This window comes from Macrotis lagotis, chromosome 4 (genome assembly GCF_037893015.1).
Source record: "Macrotis lagotis isolate mMagLag1 chromosome 4, bilby.v1.9.chrom.fasta, whole genome shotgun sequence".
Taxonomy (NCBI): Eukaryota; Metazoa; Chordata; class Mammalia; order Peramelemorphia; family Peramelidae; genus Macrotis; species Macrotis lagotis.
The window spans coordinates 104,211,993-104,231,179 of NC_133661.1; the positions used below are offsets into that span (position 1 = coordinate 104,211,993).

Here is a 19,187-nt window from a genome sequence, read left to right on the forward strand (position 1 = left end):
CGCCGGCGTCTGCGCGTCACCGCTCCCGGCGCGTCACCGGCCCCCGAGCGGAGCGGGAGTGCGCCCTGAAAGGCGGGCCGCGCGGCGGGGGGGGGGGGCACGTCCTCGCGGCGTCCCGACGCTCCCGCCCGCCCTGCCTGCCTCCCCCACTTACGCTGCTCCACCTCCGGGCCACTAGGGGCCGCTGCATCTCCGGTCGGGTCAGAGAGTCGCTCCTGGGTCGCAGGGAGAGCGACCCCCCACCCAGCTCGGCAGCGACGCCGCGGCGGCCATTTTTAATGATGGAAAAAAAGAACAGGGGCGGGGAAAGGCATTCTTCCAGTTTCCGGTCTCGCGCCTGACGCTTTCCCTCCGGCCGGCCTCCCCGTCTCCCGGGGCAACGACCGCTTGGTCGGGGAAGGGGCTGCCGAGCGAGGAGCGGGTCCGAGGAGGGCAGGCCCGGATGCCCCGACGCTCTTTAAACGCGCCGGTTCAGTCTCTTCACGCGCGGCCCCGGGGCGCAGGCGCGCGGCTCCTTCCCTCGACGGACTGAGCTGGAGCGCGGGGCCGCGGACGAGCCCGAGGCCGACCGGAAGTGGTCCCGCCGCCTTCCGGGTTGGAGAGCGGCCGCAGCGCCCCTCCCCCCGGGGGGCGCCCGGAGCCGAGCCGGACCGGAGCCCCAGGTGAGCGGCGGGCCGGCCCGGGGGGGTCCGCGCGGAGCCCGCCGAGCCCGCGGCCGACGGCGAGCAAGAGGAGGCGGGCGGGGGAGCTGCCGAGCGCCGGCCCGGTTGGCTGGGCGGCTCCCGGCTTCCGGCGGGAGGGCGGGCCGCCGCTCGGGCCGCTCCCAGCTCCCCGCCGGCCTCCGAGGCGTCCCGGGAGGAGCGGCCCCGCCTCCCCGGAGCGCCCCTGGCCGGGAAGGCGGCTGCCCCAGGCCCGGGGGTGCGGCCCCCGCAGCCAGAAGCGGGGGGCGCGGGCAGGAGGCGGCCCCAGGACGGGCGCGCCGGGGAGGGCCGCCGCCCTGGGCTTGGGGGCCGGCTCCCCCAGTCGCGGTGGGGGCGCGCCTTGTGAAATGGCGGGGCTGGGCCTTCGGAGCCCCCGGCAGGGACTCGCGAGCTACAAGTGCCTTCTGCGGGGGCCCGAGGGCCCGCTGCCTCGAGGATGCGGGGGGTTTCGATTTGAGGGGAAAATAGCCGTTGGGAGGAGAAGAAACAACACGAGCAAAAATAGGGGGGAAATGGAAGCGGGCTGGCTAGCTGTACGGCGTACAGGCCCCGGTGGTCCACAGACCCCTCCGGTCACTCACCCTGGCTGCGCTTCTGAAAGGGGGCATTTGCACCCAAGAGCCCCAACAAGCCTCACCCTCCAAATACTCGGAGGGAAGACTGGAGCAGAAGGCCTTCAGTGCGGAGGAGTTCAAATGTTACCCCCTCTAGACAACAGAACAATTGAAGCTTCTATTTTTTAACCAAGCAAACTTACTTTAGGAAAAAGCTGAAAACAAGAATTGAGAGACTAGCCAGAAGGCCAATTTCAGAAAACCATGCATGAGCTGATGTGGGCTTCAACAATGACTGCGGCAATAAGAATGAATTGAAGAGGGCGGCTAGGTGGCAGTGGATACAGCAACCAGCCCCGCAATCAGGAGTACCTGAGTTCAAATGTGGCCTCGGACACTTAATGATTACCTGTGTAGCCTTGGGCAAGCCACTTAACCCCCATTGCCTTGCAAAAACTATTAGAAAAAATGAATTTGGGGGGGCGGCTAGGTGGCGCAGTGGATAGAGCACCGGCCTTGGAGTCAGGAGTACCTGGGTTCAAATCCAACCTCAGACACCTAGCCGTGTGGCCTTGAGCAAACCACTTAACCCCATTGCCTTGAAAAATCTAAAAAGAAAAAAAAATGAATTTAAGAAATATTGAGATATTAGAGCCATTTGGAGAAATAATATCAAAGATATCTTTGGCCTCCATTTATTTCATGTCATCCTAATTTCTTACCATATCATCTCTGTTGTGCCATTGCAGTCCATCAGTGAAATATCTATTAAGTGCTTACTAGGGGCTAGGCACTGTCCCAGGTTCTATGGTTGAAAACATTTTACCAGAGTAGACAAGTTCATATCTAAGTTTAGAGGAGATCATTATGAAGAGAATAAGGTCAAGGTGAATAGAGCAAGAAGGGACTAGTAGTTTCAAGAATCAGGAAAAAGTTCTTGTAGAAGACAAAAGAAAGAAATTCTTTGAGGCATGGAAATAGGAGATAAGTGTGTTCTGCTTTAGGACCAGTAAAAGTGAAGAAAGGAGAATGACATAAAATACTGGAAAGGCAGTTGAAATTAGCTTTCAGGAGGAAACAATTTTTTTTTACTAAAAAACCATTGGAGTTGGCTGAATAAGGAAATTAAGTGATCAGATCTACACTGAAGAAAAACCACTTGAACAATTTTGAGGAAGATGTATCATATATTATGGGGATATTTGTAGAAGGGAAACCAGTTAGGAGCAAAGTCTTACAAATGTTTAGGCCAGCAGAGATGTGGATCTGAAATAAGGTAGTGACTGTGAAAGAGGGTCAGATGCAAAAAATTTGAAAGAAATACAAATAAGATTTGGCAAATGATTGGATACATTTTTATTGTGGTGTTTGTCATTCTCAGAGGACAATGACATTGGAGGTAATGCCATGACAGGCAAGTGAATTGGATTTAAATGAGGGAGGACTGTGCAAAGTATGAATCAGGATGGTTGGAGATAGCCCAGGATACAGAGGGAAACCTTGACCTTTTTAAGCTAAGATCTTTCAAAATCTTTTTTTTCCTTTAATATTTATTTTCACATTACTACAATAGTCTTGTAAAAGTAATCATAACCCCCCTCCCCCCACAAAGATACTTCAAGAAAAATAAAGTGAGAAAAAGGGGCAAAAAGTGTACTTCAATTACATACCATCAGCTCTTACTCTTGAGATGGATCATTCTTTATCATAAGACCATCAGAGAAGTTGTTTTCAATTTTTTTTCCTGCTATGGCTAACTGTATTTCCCTCTGTCCTATTCCTCCCCATCCCCATTATTCTATTCTCCCTCTCCTTTCACCCTGTCCCTCCTCAAAAGTGTGTTGTATCTGACTATTCTCTCCAATGATCTACCCTCTCTTCTATCACTTATACCCCCACCCCTCCCCTTTCTCTCCTCCTTTATTGAATGTGTATGTTAATTCCTCTCTGAGCTTCTAATGAGAATAAAGGCTCACTCATTCTCCCTTACCTACCCCCCATTCCACTGGATTGCAAAGCTTTTTCTTGCCTCTTTTATGTGAAATATCTTAGCCCATTCTACCTCTCCTTTCCCTTTCTCCCAGTACATTCCTTTATCACCCATTAATTCCACTTTTATAACATATTACATATATATTACAGTATTCATATTATTAAAGTTTGACTGAGGCAATGTTCATTCACTGATAAGGGCTAGGTAAGAACAAAAGAAAATAGAAGATGACCTCTCTTACAGTTTAAGAAAAAAAAAACAATCTGGGAGGGAAGACCCTCCAGGTTTCTGGCCCAAACAGAAACAATTGCTATTTACATCCACTCTGAGAAGTCTGGGCCCAAACTTTGGCCAGGGGAGATTTGGCCTGAGAACTTTTGTTAGCCAATTAGTGAGAACTGGAATGATTTGAATTTTAAGAGTGGACCTTAAGGAAGAAACTGATTGGAAATGTGGGATGAAATGGAAAGAGAAGTCAAGGATAATTTTAAGGTTATTGATGTCTGGGAGCCTGAAAGAATGATGGTGCCTTTAAGAGAAAGAGAATTTTGGAACAGGAGTTGGTTTAGTTGAAAACGTAATGAGTTTTGTTTTAGGCATGATGAGTTTGAGATGTCTCAAGATATTCAATTTGAAATGTATAGTAGGTAGTTAGTGATGCAGGACAGAAGCTCAGGAAGAAACTTAGGTAGGCTGTATAAATCTGAGTCATCTGACCAGAAATGATAATTAAACTCTTGAGAGCTGATAAGATCTCCAAGATTATAGTGAGGAAAGGGAAATGGGCCCAGAAGAGAACCTTTATGAAAAACCATAGTTGAATGTGTTATGGATGAAGAGCCAGCAAAGGAAACAGATCACAGTGGTAAAAGAACCTGTTGAAAATAGTGTCAGGAAAACCCATATAAAAGAAAGACTATACAGGAGACTTGCCAGTAATGTCAAATGCAACACAAAAGTTAAGAAGGACTGAGAAAATTCTTTATATACAATTAAGATCCAGAATGGCGGTTTGGTTCTTGCCACAGAACTATAGACTTTAGGAAGAATCAGCCTTTATCCTCTCCCTTAATAATCATCAAACTATCTAGAATTCCTTAGTAGGGTTGTGTCTACTCTTTTGATACTTTTCTAGCTGAATTCTTAAAACTAAAATAAATAGCCTGCAAATTAGTTAGTATTCCTAGATAACAGGGCAACCAAAAGTTGGTTAGTAGGCATTGAAGGCCCTTCCCTGTCATATACTGAGCAACTAAGAGCCTCGTATTTTCCTGTCTTTGACCTTTTTTTTTAATACTTCGAATGCTCTTTTTTCTCATTCCTACTCATGCCCTTAAAACCAAACTTAATAGTCTCTGGCCCCCTTACTTTTGCCACTGTTTTTCCCTGGCCCTCAATTTTTTACAAGTTCTCCCTTATCACTTTACTTCATAATTCTCTTAATGTTTCTCATGTAACATTAAGTATTATAGCTTTCTGCTAGGATAACCTCTCCCTATTTGACTTGATAGAGACTTTTATCTAAATTTTGTTATTTCCCCCATCACTGTGCTCTGCTCATAGCATAGACTGCTATATCAAACAGAATAGAACCCTGGATGTGGAATCAGGAACATCTAACTTTAATTTCCATCTCATCAACTTAGACTCTGGGCAAGTCAGCTTAAGCTTATTCTTTGTCTACCATAAGCTTCATCCTGGGAATATTAATAGCACCTACCTCCCAGAGTTGTGAGGATAAAATGAGAAAATATTGTAAAGTTCTTTGCTATATAAATACTAGCTATTAATAGATATTTACCACTGTGCATCATTTATAAAATATGCTGTTCACATTGTCACTTATAACTACTTTTTTTTTAATACAGAACATGGGTTGGGAGGGACAGAGAGTGATTTCATTAGCACCAGAAATTTTGCCATAGAGATGGGAGCCCTCCCTGCAACTTAGAATTTCCTAGGATATTGAAAGTTTAGGGACACAAAACTAGTTTGTGTTAAAAGTAGGACTTGACCCTATGTCCCCTGGACTTTGAACCAGGTCTCAATTCACTATTCCATTCTGCCTCCAGAATTTATGCTTGAGAAAATGACTTTTCTTACCTTGATAAATTACCCTTTGACCTCATAGAGAGATGATTTGCTATAACTTTTAGGGCCTTTTTCCAACTGAACTGAATATATTCACTGGTTTGTTTTTTTTTTTAAAGTCTATCCAGCACTTAATTATATGTCATATATATGTGCTCCATCTATGAAGAATGTTCTATAGAAAACTAGCTTGTCCCCTGGGGTTGCACAGCATTTACTCTTCCTGTCTCCACCTGTAAAGTTTGTATTTTCACCCTCTATTAGTCTCCTTTCAGCAAAGTATTCCTTCATTACATTGCATCATCTCTGGGTGTAGGCAGTCTGTAGCAAAATGTACTGGTGTCAGCATTGTTTCACCAATTTCTGTAGGACTCTTTAGAAGCCTGTAGGCTGTTGTTAGAAGATGTGTGGGCTCTGCAATTCGAAATGTGATGAATTTTGTTATCAAATTAGATATCAAGGTAAACCACTAGCCTAGTCAAATTCCAGCTTGGGCAATAATATTCTTCCACCTGATATCTCTTGGTAGTTTTACTTAGGCCTGACTTATTTTACATATTTACAATAATATCTTAATACTGGAAGTCAGATTGTACTTCACAATTACTATGTCATATTTTTGAATGTTTAGTAAATATTTATTAGGGAATTGATAAAACCACTGAGATGAGACATTCATTCCCTGCATCATAGGCATAAAGTGTTTAAGGAATTTACCACACAGTGATAACTCTAAATTTCTGTCCTGAAGTTTATAATCTTGAAACTAAAGTTATAATAATAATAAAAACATCTATATGACTAGAATATTCCTAGAGAAGAAATATGTAAAGTGTTTGTATAATTAAACTTACCAACAAACCCGGCCTGAAAAAAATTGTTAAAGGTAGGTTAATTGCTATAAATCTGTACAACAAATTAAAACTTCTATTAGAACAATAAACATGAAGTTCTAGATCAATCCAAGTCAATCGTTCAATTCATCCAATGCTTTAAGAATCATCATGATTCATTTCCAGAGAAAGCCAGTGTTGCAGAAAGCAAAAAATCCTGGGTATGGAACATAGTCTGCTAATTTGTAAGAATATAATTGCTAGTTTATATTGTCAGAGTCTGCTTTTTATAACATATTAAACTGTTACTAAAAATGCTAGCTAAAATAAAATGTTCCTTAAAATGCACTTTCATGTTCATCATGGTAAATACAATCAGAATATGGCCCACTGCATCCAGAATTACCTCCAGTCATCCTGATCTATTTATTCTAGCTGTTGGACCCAGATGGCTCCAGAGGAGAAAGTGAGGCCAGTGACTTAATTCAGCCACCCCTCACTTAAATGCAATTCATTTACAAGTTATGGCATCACCTTCCTTTTTCCAAGAATGAAGACAAAAAACCAACATTAAATACTACAATCATAACTGATCAAAAGCCTTGATTGGTCCAGTGAGGTGTTGATAATTAGTGTTTTTCCTCCTGAGATTTCTTTTTTCTGCCCCTTGGTAATTTTCAGTTGTTCAAGAAATTAAAACAGTTCCTGACCTCAGAAGAACTTATCTGCTGTTCAAAGAAGAAAGAAAGGAATGCAACAAGCACACAGTTAAGTAAATAGAAATGATTATGAAGGGACTGGAGTAAAAACTGGAAGAGATCAGGAAAGGCCTCGTTTGTGTAGTCAGTTAAGTGGTATTTGAACTGAGCCTGGAAACAAGCTAGAAGCTAAGAAACTTCAGCTTCTTATCTTAGCCCCACTAAGAGCAGAGGTGAAGAAAGTGTGTCCCAGCTCTGGGGGGGACACAGTGTGGAGATGGGAGATGTAATTTTAGATTTAGAAATAGCAGACCAGTCAGACTAGAACACTGAGTGCAAGCATGTTCTTTCAACATCTTTAGACTTGAACTTTATTCTCACTGAAGACCAATGCTTTCAACTCTGGCTTCGAAATAAAGTTTATAGAAAATGTTATTCAGTAGGAGTAAGGTACATGATTTTCCACTAACAATGTGATACCATTAATGTTTATACGTGTTGAAGATACTTAGTTTTTCAACCTAGGTGTGTTTTAGAAGTTAGACCTTGCACATTTTATTTGCATGAGTCTTGGAGTTAATTAGCCAAATTGAACATGTTGCCACATTATTTCTACAAGCAGATGCCAGATAGCAAAACAGAATAAAATCTGCTACAATCTCTAACTGTATTGCATATGATGTCACCCAAGCTGGTACCAAATGAATGTCAGCAATCCAAATTGCAATCCAAATTAAATACGCTGCTAAAAAGGGCATTGTCTGCTGAACAAGAAGGAATATTCTATGTACTACTGGACAACATTTTTCTTAGTTACATGCCCTTTAGCAGAGTTTTTAGCTTTTTCCCCCTTTTAGTTTGCCACATTAGAAAGTTCCATTTTGCTATATGCCAGGGTCTCTGCACCTTCAGTTAGTGTATAAAGTGAGCAAGTGGGACTTGGAGAAGGGGCTGGAACAGGATGCACAGCCGGAGCTGGGGGGGGGGGGGGGCGGCAAAAAGGTGTTCCCTGTAGCCATTCTACCATTCTAGCTCCAGTCACAGTTACAGGGAACTCAAAGCATCCTGACTTTGCTGAGGGGTGCACAGGCAACAGCCCCTCCCCACCCCTGATTTAAGTCAGCTGACCATCAGTCCTCTACTGTCCCACCCCTCCCCCCCATCTGTTTTTCCCCTTCTCTCTTGTCCTTCCTCCACTCCAGAATCCAGCTCCAGCCTCAGGTTAGTGAACCACTGTCCAAGCTGTGGCAGTGATGACAAAGACAAAATAGTGACAACAGTGCTGGAGAAGGGGGAGTCAACAAGAGCCAGAAGGGCCTGGGTAATGGCAGTGTTGGACTTGATCCAGGACGGGAATGACCATTTTTGGATTTACCCTCTTCAATATTCTGTAGCTGATGCATTTTATGTCCATTATCTACACAAGTTTACATCTCAAGAAGGCAACAAATAGCTACATAGCAAACTCCCTGGCATTGCACTTACGAAACCATTGAAAGATGCGGATCCTAACTTAACAATTTAGAAACATTCTTTGAATTGGATTATCATAAATATGAAATACAACTTTGTATACAAGAGCATAACAATGCAGCCATTAATATTTGTAAAAAGCTTCTTGGGAAATGTGGATGTTAGACTGTTTATGGAGGGGCAAGAAGGTTGGAGTCAACCCCCAAATTAATAATTTAATGCCAGGATATGAAGCTGCAAAATATGATATTTTTTGAATTTATGAAAGTGGAAACAAAATAATTTCAGACACACCAATATGGTTAATCAAATGACAAAAAGTGGGCTAGGTTTGTAGTCTATATTGTAGAAAGAGGATTTTACTGCTACATTAGAACAAATTTATTTTGGAATTTCATATCCAATGTCCTTTATCTAAGCTAATGTTTTGGGGTTGGAATGTGTGATATGAATGTTCTGTCTGACGAAGAAAGATATATAGATAAAGCTGAAGGGCTTATAGCTTTTACCTAATACTTTGCTGGAGATTATGGCTAAAGCAATAACTGACTGATGTTGGAAGTTTTCAGTTGCCACATTTTGCTTTGCAAAATTCTGAGTCCTTTACGGTTTCTCAGTTTCATTACAGAATGATCGGGTAGACCAAATTATTAATGAATATACTGATTTGTGCAACAACAATTTGTGAACCAATTTCTCGATGCTTTGTTGCCAGCTTAATTATTGGATAGGCAGTTCACCATGTATTCAGTGGGATATCTTGGTATTTTTCATGTGTCATTGCCTGGCCTGGTTTATATTTGATTATATTCAATTCAGTGTTGTCAAGGGTGGCACTCTGTGAAAACTTATTCAGTAGCTTGGTTCATTCAAGAATCTATGGCAATATACATTTTCCTTTGGGCATTGTAGGGCCTTATGGGTGAGTTGGCAGTCAAGATGCTACAGATTACACTGTGGAGGCTCAGCCGGGGAAATCCTTGACATATGAACACAACTTTGGGACTAAGAAAATTTAAAAAAAAAGTATAAATTGTTTTTTATAAATGCTTTAAAAATCTACCCTAACTAGTTTTATTACTTAGATGTTTTAGTATCTGTTATTTAATTTATTTTGCAGGGCACATGTTTCTGTGAAAAAAAGAAAAAATATGCAAGTACCTTTTTGACCAACTGGTACAAATAGAGAACTGAGAGAATTGGTTCCAGGACCCTTAAAAAAAAGAAAGGAACATAAAATTGCTCTGCAGCAAACACTTTGACAGTAGACTACTCTGGTAGATTCATAGGAAGTTATCATCTTTTGGACCACTGTCTAGTAAAGCACTAGATAGTAATTTTTTGCCTATCTGAAGTATCTGATATCATTGTACAGTGATTCACAACTTTTTTCATACTTTGTGACTATCTCTTATGGTTGCTTCTAGGACTTGCAAAAACAAGGGGGAAAACTTTAAAAGAGCTGCAGTCTTGTATTTGTATGTATATACTAGAGTTGGGGGTTTTGGTTTGGGGGGGAAGGAGAAGAGATCTCATGAAATAAACCAAAAGTCGACTGAGTTTGATTTTTAATGGTAACCACGTATTGAAGACATATTTTTGGCCAACTCTTACTGGTTCTGTCTTGAACCATTGTTAATCACTGTGCTGTAATTAGTAAGGTTTAACTCTTCACTGCACCCCAATTCTTTAGTTTTGTCTTCATGTGAGTGAATGTTTTGATAATCATGAGGAAAAAAATGCATTTCAGAAGTATTTCATACATCTTCTAACATAGTATGTCATATTGTTAATTTAAATGTAATTTCATGGAACAGGTACTGAATATCTTTTTTTAAGTAAACAAATCTTCTAGTTATCAATAAATTAAAATTGCAGTAGTGATAGGAATAGTGTATAAACCTTTTTTATAGTGATACTTATGCTTTTTTCTTCACAATGTGTATAGAAAAATGTATATTTTTTCACCTCACTGAGCTAGTTCATTTAATTGTCTAATGATGAATATACACAGTTTAAAATTACTAAAAGTCAAACCAATATAATAAAAATTCTTTCTAAACTAATTTACTTATTCATTGCCCTACAAATTACACTACCAAAAAATTATTTGGTTGAACTGGGGGGGGGGGGAACAAAACAAAATTCACCTGGGAAAACAAAAAGTCAAGAATATCAAGGAAATTAATGGGGGAAAAAATACAAAGGAAGATGGTCGAGCAATACCAGATCTCAAACTATATAATAAAGGAGTAGTCATCAAAACTATCTGGTAGTAGCTGTGAGATGTGGATTAGTAAAATAGATTAGGTACACAAAACACAGTAGTCAATGATCATAGTAATCTAATGTTTGATAAACTCAAAATGCTCAGCCTTTGTGATAAGACCTCACTATTTGATAAAAACCTCTGAGAAAACTAAAAAACATTAGGACATAAATTAAGTATGTCTCACAGGGTATATCAAGATAAGGTCAAATGGATGCATGATTTAGATAGAAAGGGTAATACCACAAGCAAATTAAAAGAGCAAGGAATAGTCTTCCTGTCAGATCTATGAGAAAGGGGAGAATATTATGAAACATAAAATAGATAATTTTTATTATATTAAACAAAAGAGATTTTGTACAAACAGTTCCTAGGTAAGATTAGAAGAACAGCAAAAGGCTGAGAAACTATCTCAAATAAAGGCTTCATTCTCAAATGTATAGAGAACTGAGTTAAATTAATAAGCCATTCCCCAAATGATTGTCAAAGGATATGAAGTTTTCAGAAAAATAAAACTATCTAAAGCTTTATGAAGAAGTATTCTAATTCACTTTTGATTAGAGAAATGCAAATTAAAATAATTCTGAGGTATCAACTCAACTATTAGATTGACTAATATGACAGAAAAGGAAAATGATAAATGTTGGAGAAGATATGAAAGAATTACAACACTAATTGTGGAATTGTGAACTGATCCAACCATTCTGGGGTGCAATTTGGAACTATGCCCAAAGGACAACCAAACTGTGCCATACTCTTTGTTCCAGCAATACCACTCCTAGACCTGTCTCCCAAAGAGGAAAAAGTACCTACATGTGCGAAAATATTTATAGCAAACCTTTTTTATGGATAAATATTGGGAATTTAGGAGATACCCATCAATTGGAGAAGGACTGAAATAAGAAATAATGAACAAGATTTCAGAAAAATTCACAAAGATTGGTACAAACTGATGCAAAGTAAAATAAGCAGAACCAGGAAAACATTGTAAACAGTATCAGCATCATTATGTAATGACCACCGAATGAATGACTCAGTTCTAAATTGCCTTGAGGTTTTTGTTGAAAAAAATTAAAATTTTTAATGTAAAAAAAGTCCTATTTTAAGAATCTATTCCCTTTTTCTAATAATTAGGGTTCTAATCTGTTAGAAGCTTATGAGCATTATCGTAAGTAAATTGTTTATTATTTTCCCAGACAGGTTGGATATAGTTCATTTTTAAAGAAGTGATTAGTTATCCCTAGGCAGCCCAGTAAATATTTGCTTAAAAAGAATATTAGTGTTTCCTCTTCTAACTCTATTTAAATGAAATTAGTGTGGGCATATCTCAGTTCCCATGATTTTTTTTTTGAGTGCTTCTTTCACTTATTGATGTAAGAACTATTCCTGTCTAATTTTTTTTAAATCTTTCAGAGAGCTCAAAATGTTTCATAAGTAAGTTAAGAAGAAAACAGGGTTTTTTTCCCCCCATTTTATTGACATTTACTTATCTAGGGTGGGCAGTAAATCAGTTGTCATGTGAAACAAGAACATAACTTCAATGTCCATTAAGATTGTATTCCCTCAATTCAATTCCACAAGCATTTAGTGAGTACCTGTTTTGTTCAAAACACCTTGCTATATGCTAGAAGATACAAAGAATAATGTTATTAAAAGTTTGTTTTAAATGTTGGAGAGGTGTTGGCAAGATATCTGAGTAAATATGTCTTAAAGAGTTATATGAACTCACTGTCAAGATCTGTCAAGACTAGAGAAAGAGATTTGAATCTTCATGGAGGTGGTAGCTGAAGATGTAGGAATGCATGAAATTGCCAAGTAGAAAGCAAAAAAAGAGAAGAGGACCAGTAATGTTCCCTGTCACATTTAGGAACACCCAAGTCAGAAATAGTATCTGGCAGAGGGCACATAGAAGAAATAGAGGTAAGAAAAGAACCAGGAAAATGTGTCAAAGGAAAGTATGTAGAAAGAGGGGGGAGGGAATGTTGGGATATTAGTGGAGGGAGGGGAGCAACCAATAGAGTCAGATTTGCATAGAAGTCAAATAGAATAATGACTGAGAAAAGGTCATTGCATTTAACAGTGACTTTTGAGGGAACAGTTTCAGTAAAAATGATAGGAAAGCCAGTTTAGAATATGTGGTGAAATAGTGGTACACTGAGTGTAAATTTTGTTTTAAGACTCTTTTACCCAATCCCTTGCTGTTTGGCACAGCTTTGACCTTTTAATCTGCTCTCTTTCTGACGTGAATCAGTTGTGTCTTCTTAGGCAGCCTGGTGGCCCCCCATTCTGTGTGTCACCATATTGTATCAACTTTAGTACAGACACCTAATTGGCCTTAGCCCTACTACATCTCAGAACTCCTGGGTTCAAGTGGTAGACCAAGCTTGGTTCCTGGTAGAAAGGATTATAAACTTGTTTCTCTATATCCAAAACAAGGAGATGTGATCACTCTTAGAAATAGTAAGGGTGGACCTGATTTGGGATTTGGGATAGGGGAAGAGAAAGAGATAAGGAATAAAGATAAGTTGTATGAGTGAATTTTTACTGGAGCATAGTCCTAGAAGAGTGTGGACTGACCAAAGAGGCAAATAGAGTGTTTGCTCAGCCTTACAAGGAGTTCTGTGTGTTATAGCAGAAGAATGCTCAATTTGAAGTTACAGGACCAGGATTCAAGTGACTGCTCTGCCATTTACTACAAAGATGATGCGATCATTTAAAGTGTCAATTGAAAAATAAGGGTGTTGGACAAACCCAAGTTTCCATCATGTTTTATAGGAGTATAAGTGTCATAAAGAGTCTTCAAAGAGGATATAGCTGGAGGGGGGCAGAGAGCAGCTAGGTGGCACAGTGGATAGAGCACTGGCCCTGGAGTCAGGAGGAGTTGAGTTCAAATCCAGCCTCAGACACTTAGTGACTACCTAGCTGTGTGTTCTTAGACAAGTCACTTAACCTCATTACCTTGCGGGGAGGGGGGGGGATACAACTGTTTTTTACAAATTTTTAAACATGAATTACAGCATTTGTGTAAAGACTTCAGTGGCCATATGACCCAACCAATATAAAAAATGAATCTCCACTTTAACATGCCTAGCCAATGAACATGCAGCCTCTGCTTAAAGACTTCCATGAAGGGGGAATCCTGTCCTCTCCTAAGAGATCAAATTCAACTGGTAACCTCTAATTGTTAGGATGGTTTTTCCCCTGAATTTGCTACTTCATAACTCCCATCATTGCTTCTGGTTCTGCCTTCTGGGCCTGAAAAGAACAAATTTAATCATTCTTCCATATGAAAATTCTTTAGATAATTAAACAACTATATAATCTTGTCTTCATGTGACATGGACTCAAGTCCCTCATTTCATTTGCTCTCATTTGGATACTATTCAACTTATCAGTCGCCTTCTTTAGCTGGAACTCAGATCAGAACACAATACTACATGTGTGGTCTGACCAGGGCAGGGTGCTCTGCCTTCATGTATTTCAAGAGATAGTCACTTTTTTGACTTCCTTGTTGCACCATTAACTTATATGGAAGTAGAGCCTGGACACCAAAACCCTTGATCTTTTTTTTTTTTTTTTTTTTTTTAGGTTTTTGCTAGGTAAATGTGGTTAAGTGGCTTGCCCAAGGCCACACAGCTAGGTAATTATTAAGTGTCTCAGGCCGGATTTGAACTCAGGTACTCCTGACTCCAAGGCCGGTATTCTATCCGCTGTGCCACCTAGCTGCCCCCAACCCTTGATCTTTTTCAGACAGAATTGTTACTTAATTCTACCTAACCTATCCTAAACTTGCAAAGTGTTTTTTTTTTTTAACACAAATTTAAGACTAAATCCCTAGTGAATTTTATCTTAATAGATTCAACCCCAGAGCTCTGGCCTGTCATCTTTTTTGTCTAACGCTTGTTAGTCAGGGCATTAGCTGTCCCTCCCAGCTTAAGGTCATGTGAAAATTTGAGAAAGAACAGTATGCTTTTTATACAAATTATTAATTTTTAAAATGTTAACACAGGATCCACAAGGAAACACTGAACAGTAAGAACTATTTCTTGAGACTGCTCTTTCAGCTGGCTCTGAGTTCATCTAACTAAACAAATGTCTGGTTCACATCCATTCCATAAGAACAATATAAGATACTTTGCTAAAAATCTAAATTAACTTTATTGATCAAATAATCTATCTGTATTTATTAGTCTCTTACAATGTCCCAGGCACTTTGCTGCTAAGTACTAGGTAAATAGAAACAAAAAAATAAACCCAACCCTTCTCCAGGACTTCACAATCTAACAAAGAAGACAATATTCAAAAGATTAGGATAAATCAGAAATAATTGGTAAAAGGAAGGCCAGTAGCATTAAGGAAAATCATGAAAATGCTTCATTAACAAGTGGGATTTTACTTGGGAACACAGAAGATGGATGAGAAGGCAAAGTATTCCAGGTTTGAGGGACATCAGGTGAAAAGACAGAGTTGAGAAAAAATGTCTTGGGTGAGGAACAGTCTAACTGTATTATAAGGTACATAGGAATGAGGTATAGGAAGATGAAAAGGTAGGAGGGGTCCAGATTATTAAGTGTTTTAAACATCATTGGAAGATTTTTGATCTTAGAGGTGATAGCCACTGGCTTGTATTGGATAGAGAGGACCGAGATGATCAAACCTACACTTTACAAAGATCAGTTTAACAGCTGAGAAGAAACGTTCCTCCTATGTGTCAAGCTCTGCTGGGATAAGGTATAAAACCATCTCTATGCTTAGGGAACCTAAATTCTATTGGAGATGGTATCAAGCATGTATATAAGTATATTCAGAATAAACATATAGTAAACACCTCTGTATTCCCAGCTTCTGGACAGCCTGAATCTCAAGTTGGAGGGGGTTCTGAGCTATGCTTATCAAGTGTCAATGTTAAGTTCAGCATTGATGGGGGTGGGGGAGGAGAACTTCCCTAAGGAGAACCGAACTGGCCAAACAATCAAAAAACATTTACCAACTGCCTGTTATATGCAAGCTACATATGAGATAAATAGGAAATAGCTACAGACTTACAGTAGTTAATGTGATTTTAGTTGAGACTTAAAAGAAGCCAGGGAGGTCAGTAAATATAGCATTGAAAAGGGAGAACATTCCAGGCATGGGGGACAGCTGGGAAAAAGCTAGACATAGTGTGTCTTGTGTGTGAAATAGCCAGGACAACACTCACTGTATCAAAGAGTACATTTCAGATTGTAAGATGTAAGAAGACTAGAAAGGGAGGAGGGAGCCAGCCTGAGAAAGACCTTGAGTGCCAAACAAGTATTTTGGTTTTAATCCTAGTTTATTGAGCAAGAGTAGCAGGTGATGATTGGACTTACTCTTTTAAAAAAGCACTTTAGTGGCTAATGAAGGATGTAGTAGTGGGGAGAGAAACTTTAAGCTATATATAGTTAAACATTTTTCCCCCTGTAAGATTGTACTCAGTCTTGGGTGAGTTATTCTTGGTTGGAAGCCTCTATCTTTTGTCTTTTGGAGTATTGTATTTTAAGCTTTCCACTTCTTTATAATGTTAACTGCTAAATCTTAGGTGAGCCTAATGATTGAATTCTTCCTGGACACTTGCTCTGCATTTTGGCTATAATGTTCCTTGGAATTTTTTTTAAGCATTACTTCCAGTAGTTTACTGATGGATCTTTTGATTTTCACATTATCCTTTCATTCTAATACATTTTGGGCAGGTTTTTCCCATGATTTAAAAAAAAATGTGTTATTTTTCTTTTAAGATTTCCTACCCACTACTCCATCCCAATTGAACAAATTAAGCCAAAAAAAAAACCCAAAACCACAACCCCTAACCTCTTCCTGCTCCCCCCAAAACAACAAAGTCTTCACTACTTTACTGTATTGTTTAGCCAAACAGATCCCCTCTTTCATGTCTGAAAATTCTTCTTAAGTTCATCATCTCTTTGTCAGGGAGTGTTATTTCATCATCATTCTTTTTTTTTCTGATTTGTGGTTTATCATTGAATTTATCAAAGTTCTTTTTTCTACAGTGTTAATCTTTGTGTAAATTGTTTTGCTTGTTCTGCTCGCTTCAAGCATCAGCTCACAGAGATCTTCCCACTTTCTTATACAGCTGCCCATTTCATCATCTCTTAGTACACAACAATGTTAGTCTCCAATTACTTATTTTTTATTAATTATTATTTAATGGTAGTTTTCAGATAGTCCAATAATTCTTTATATTATCTCCCCCTGCTTTATTTTTGAGCAATTATTTTTTAAGTATTTTTACATTTTCTTTTATTTTCAGTCTTTCATTTTATATTTTAATATTTTTCATTGTCTGTGGAGCCATTCTTTTGTTTGGCAATCTTTAGGGCAATTCTTGGTTGTGGTTTTCTATTATCTGTTATAAGGTATTTTCCTTGCCTTTCTTTCCTCCCTAGCTTTTCCATTCTTTATATTTTTGTTAGCTTTCTTCTAGCTATTCCTACATCTGTGTAGCCAGTACATCTTTTTTCAAAATTTTTAACCTGAATTTGTTTGGAGTCACTCTCCTCCTTAATTTACTGCTTGCAACCTCTCAAATCAGGGTGTTCAGTGGGGTGCAGTTTTCCCTCGTTTGATCATCTCACTTATCTAGTGTCAAAGTGTGAGGGGAGGGAAGAGGGGGCAGAGACGAGATCAGACTGGGAAGAGTGCATTTTGTTTAGCCTCTGCATTTGAAAGACATAGGCTAGGCCTGCCTAGTCCTGTGCACAGTAAGTGGCTCAGACCAAACTCCTCCTTCAAGGCACTATGGGCCTGTTCTACTACTGGACTTTGCCTGGGTTCTCTCTCAGGCCACTGAGTCCAGGACCTCCCTCTGCTTGGTTCTGCCTGAAGTCTTTTTCCCCCTTGCTTCTAGGCTCAAGTTCAGGGGTTCCTCCCATACTGGACTTCCACAGCAAACTTTAGAAACTATTCATGATGTAGTTTTCCTAAAGTTTCTCCTTTAACTAGGCTTAGGCAAGCAGAGCCATGTTGGAAACCACCAGAAACATGGCTAGGCTGCTTTCTTTTAAGTTGGGCTCCAATAGCCACGGGTGCAAACTTTACAAATGGCCCTAGGCTGTAGACTCACCTGGGATGCCTGAGACTGCTCTTGTGGGCTGGGACAGTTTCAGTTTTCTTTCATCATTTCCTGATAGATGATATCTAGATTTATTTTTTTTATTTAGTCATAGTTTTTCAGGTAGTGCCATATTTCTTAAATTCTTCTAAATCTATATCCCAGATCATTTGGCTAAGATTTTGTAGATCTTATACTAAGCTATTAACTTTCAATTTATATGCCTTCCAAAGCTCTCATTTCTTTTCTAATTTTCTTTTGCCTAGCACCCTCATTTCATTTTTGATAGTTTTTTTTAACTTTTGTTCATTTCTTATGGTAATTCTAGTTTACAATCTGTTTTTCTTTGAGGCTTTGCTTTTAAGTGCTTTATTTCTTCCTTCTGGGTTTTTGCCTTGTGCATCCCTGGTACTACAAGTAGCACTTTTTGATAGGAATCTTTTTTGTTGTTTTTGTTTATTCATTCTACAAGCTTTACTTTCTGAATTGGTACTTTGTATTAGGACCAAGCTCTGCACACTTCTGCATGGAATGTCTTAGCCTTGCTTGGTATTACTTTATATGCCTTCAGATCGTTCTGCTGCTTTCACCAGGTGTTTAGTGTTTTATTCTTCTGGGATCTCAGTGGAGGCTCGGTCAGGAGCTTAATAGCTTGCAAACTTTCATTGCACCATAAGTGCACAAAGGGGAAAATCTAATTGCTGCCCACTTGGTCTATACTTTTCAACCTCCTGATCCCAGTTTGTGTCTGGCTGGAGTCCCAGCAGTCCCAGCCCCTTTCAGTTAACTGGAAGACTACTGATTTAGAGCAATAGAACTACAGGCTTACCCTTGGGAGTCCAAATTGCAAACCTCAGACCAATCTGGTTTTCTGAATGCTTTACCTGGCTCAAGTGGATCAGTGTCATATTGTTGCTATTCATTTCTATCTCTTTCTGCTTTTTTTTAGCACATAACCTCAAGCCAGATATGCACTGGATCTGTTGAATGGGCAATTCTTCCATTTCCTAGTACAAAACTGCAGATCAACCTCTTTGCACTTCTAAGTCCACACTACATCCACTATCCAGCTCTGGAGAGCTGCCAGATATCTCCGGTTCTTACTTTCTGCACAATTAAGGTGAGTACTTAACTGGATCTATATCTACTCATTGCTCAGGAATACTGCAGGTCATACATCACTTGGATTCCTGCCTATATCCTTTCTATAAGTGCATACTAGCTCTGAGATTAGAAAAACAATTCCTGTTTCTTAGGCTGGAAAAATGACTCAGTGGATTTTCTCCTTGGATTTCAAACTATTCCCCTATCCTCACTACTTTGGTACTCTTCTTAGATCTTTGCTGGAATAGTTGTGGGGAGAACTAGGTTATACAGCATCCTCCAACTCCACTATTTTATCCATTCTCCTCTGGTGGATATTTAATAGATATGTTTAAGAGTGTCTCAGTATATATTGAAACAGTATTGAATAGAGTGACTACCTAG

The 19,187-nt window shown here is 39.6% G+C and overlaps 1 protein-coding gene, 1 long non-coding RNA gene and 1 pseudogene across 3 annotated transcripts in view; 2 read left to right on the plus strand and 1 right to left on the minus strand.

Annotated features, from left to right (window-relative positions):
* SHOC2 (SHOC2 leucine rich repeat scaffold protein) overlaps nucleotides 1–537 on the minus strand; it is a 131,368-nt gene extending 130,831 nt beyond the window's left edge. For both annotated transcript variants that reach the window (XM_074233718.1, XM_074233717.1), the window contains exon 1: nucleotides 155–537. The gene's annotated coding sequence lies outside the window, so the exon portion shown is untranslated. The remainder of the gene's footprint in view (nucleotides 1–154) is intronic.
* Nucleotides 162–18,820, plus strand: LOC141521292 (uncharacterized). Its single transcript, XR_012477883.1, has 2 exons — nucleotides 162–662; nucleotides 18,649–18,820. It is a non-coding gene; the product is annotated as an uncharacterized LOC141521292 (long non-coding RNA).
* Nucleotides 6,946–18,639, plus strand: LOC141521290 (ceramide glucosyltransferase pseudogene; annotated as a pseudogene).
* Nucleotides 18,821–19,187: the final 367 nt, after the last annotated feature.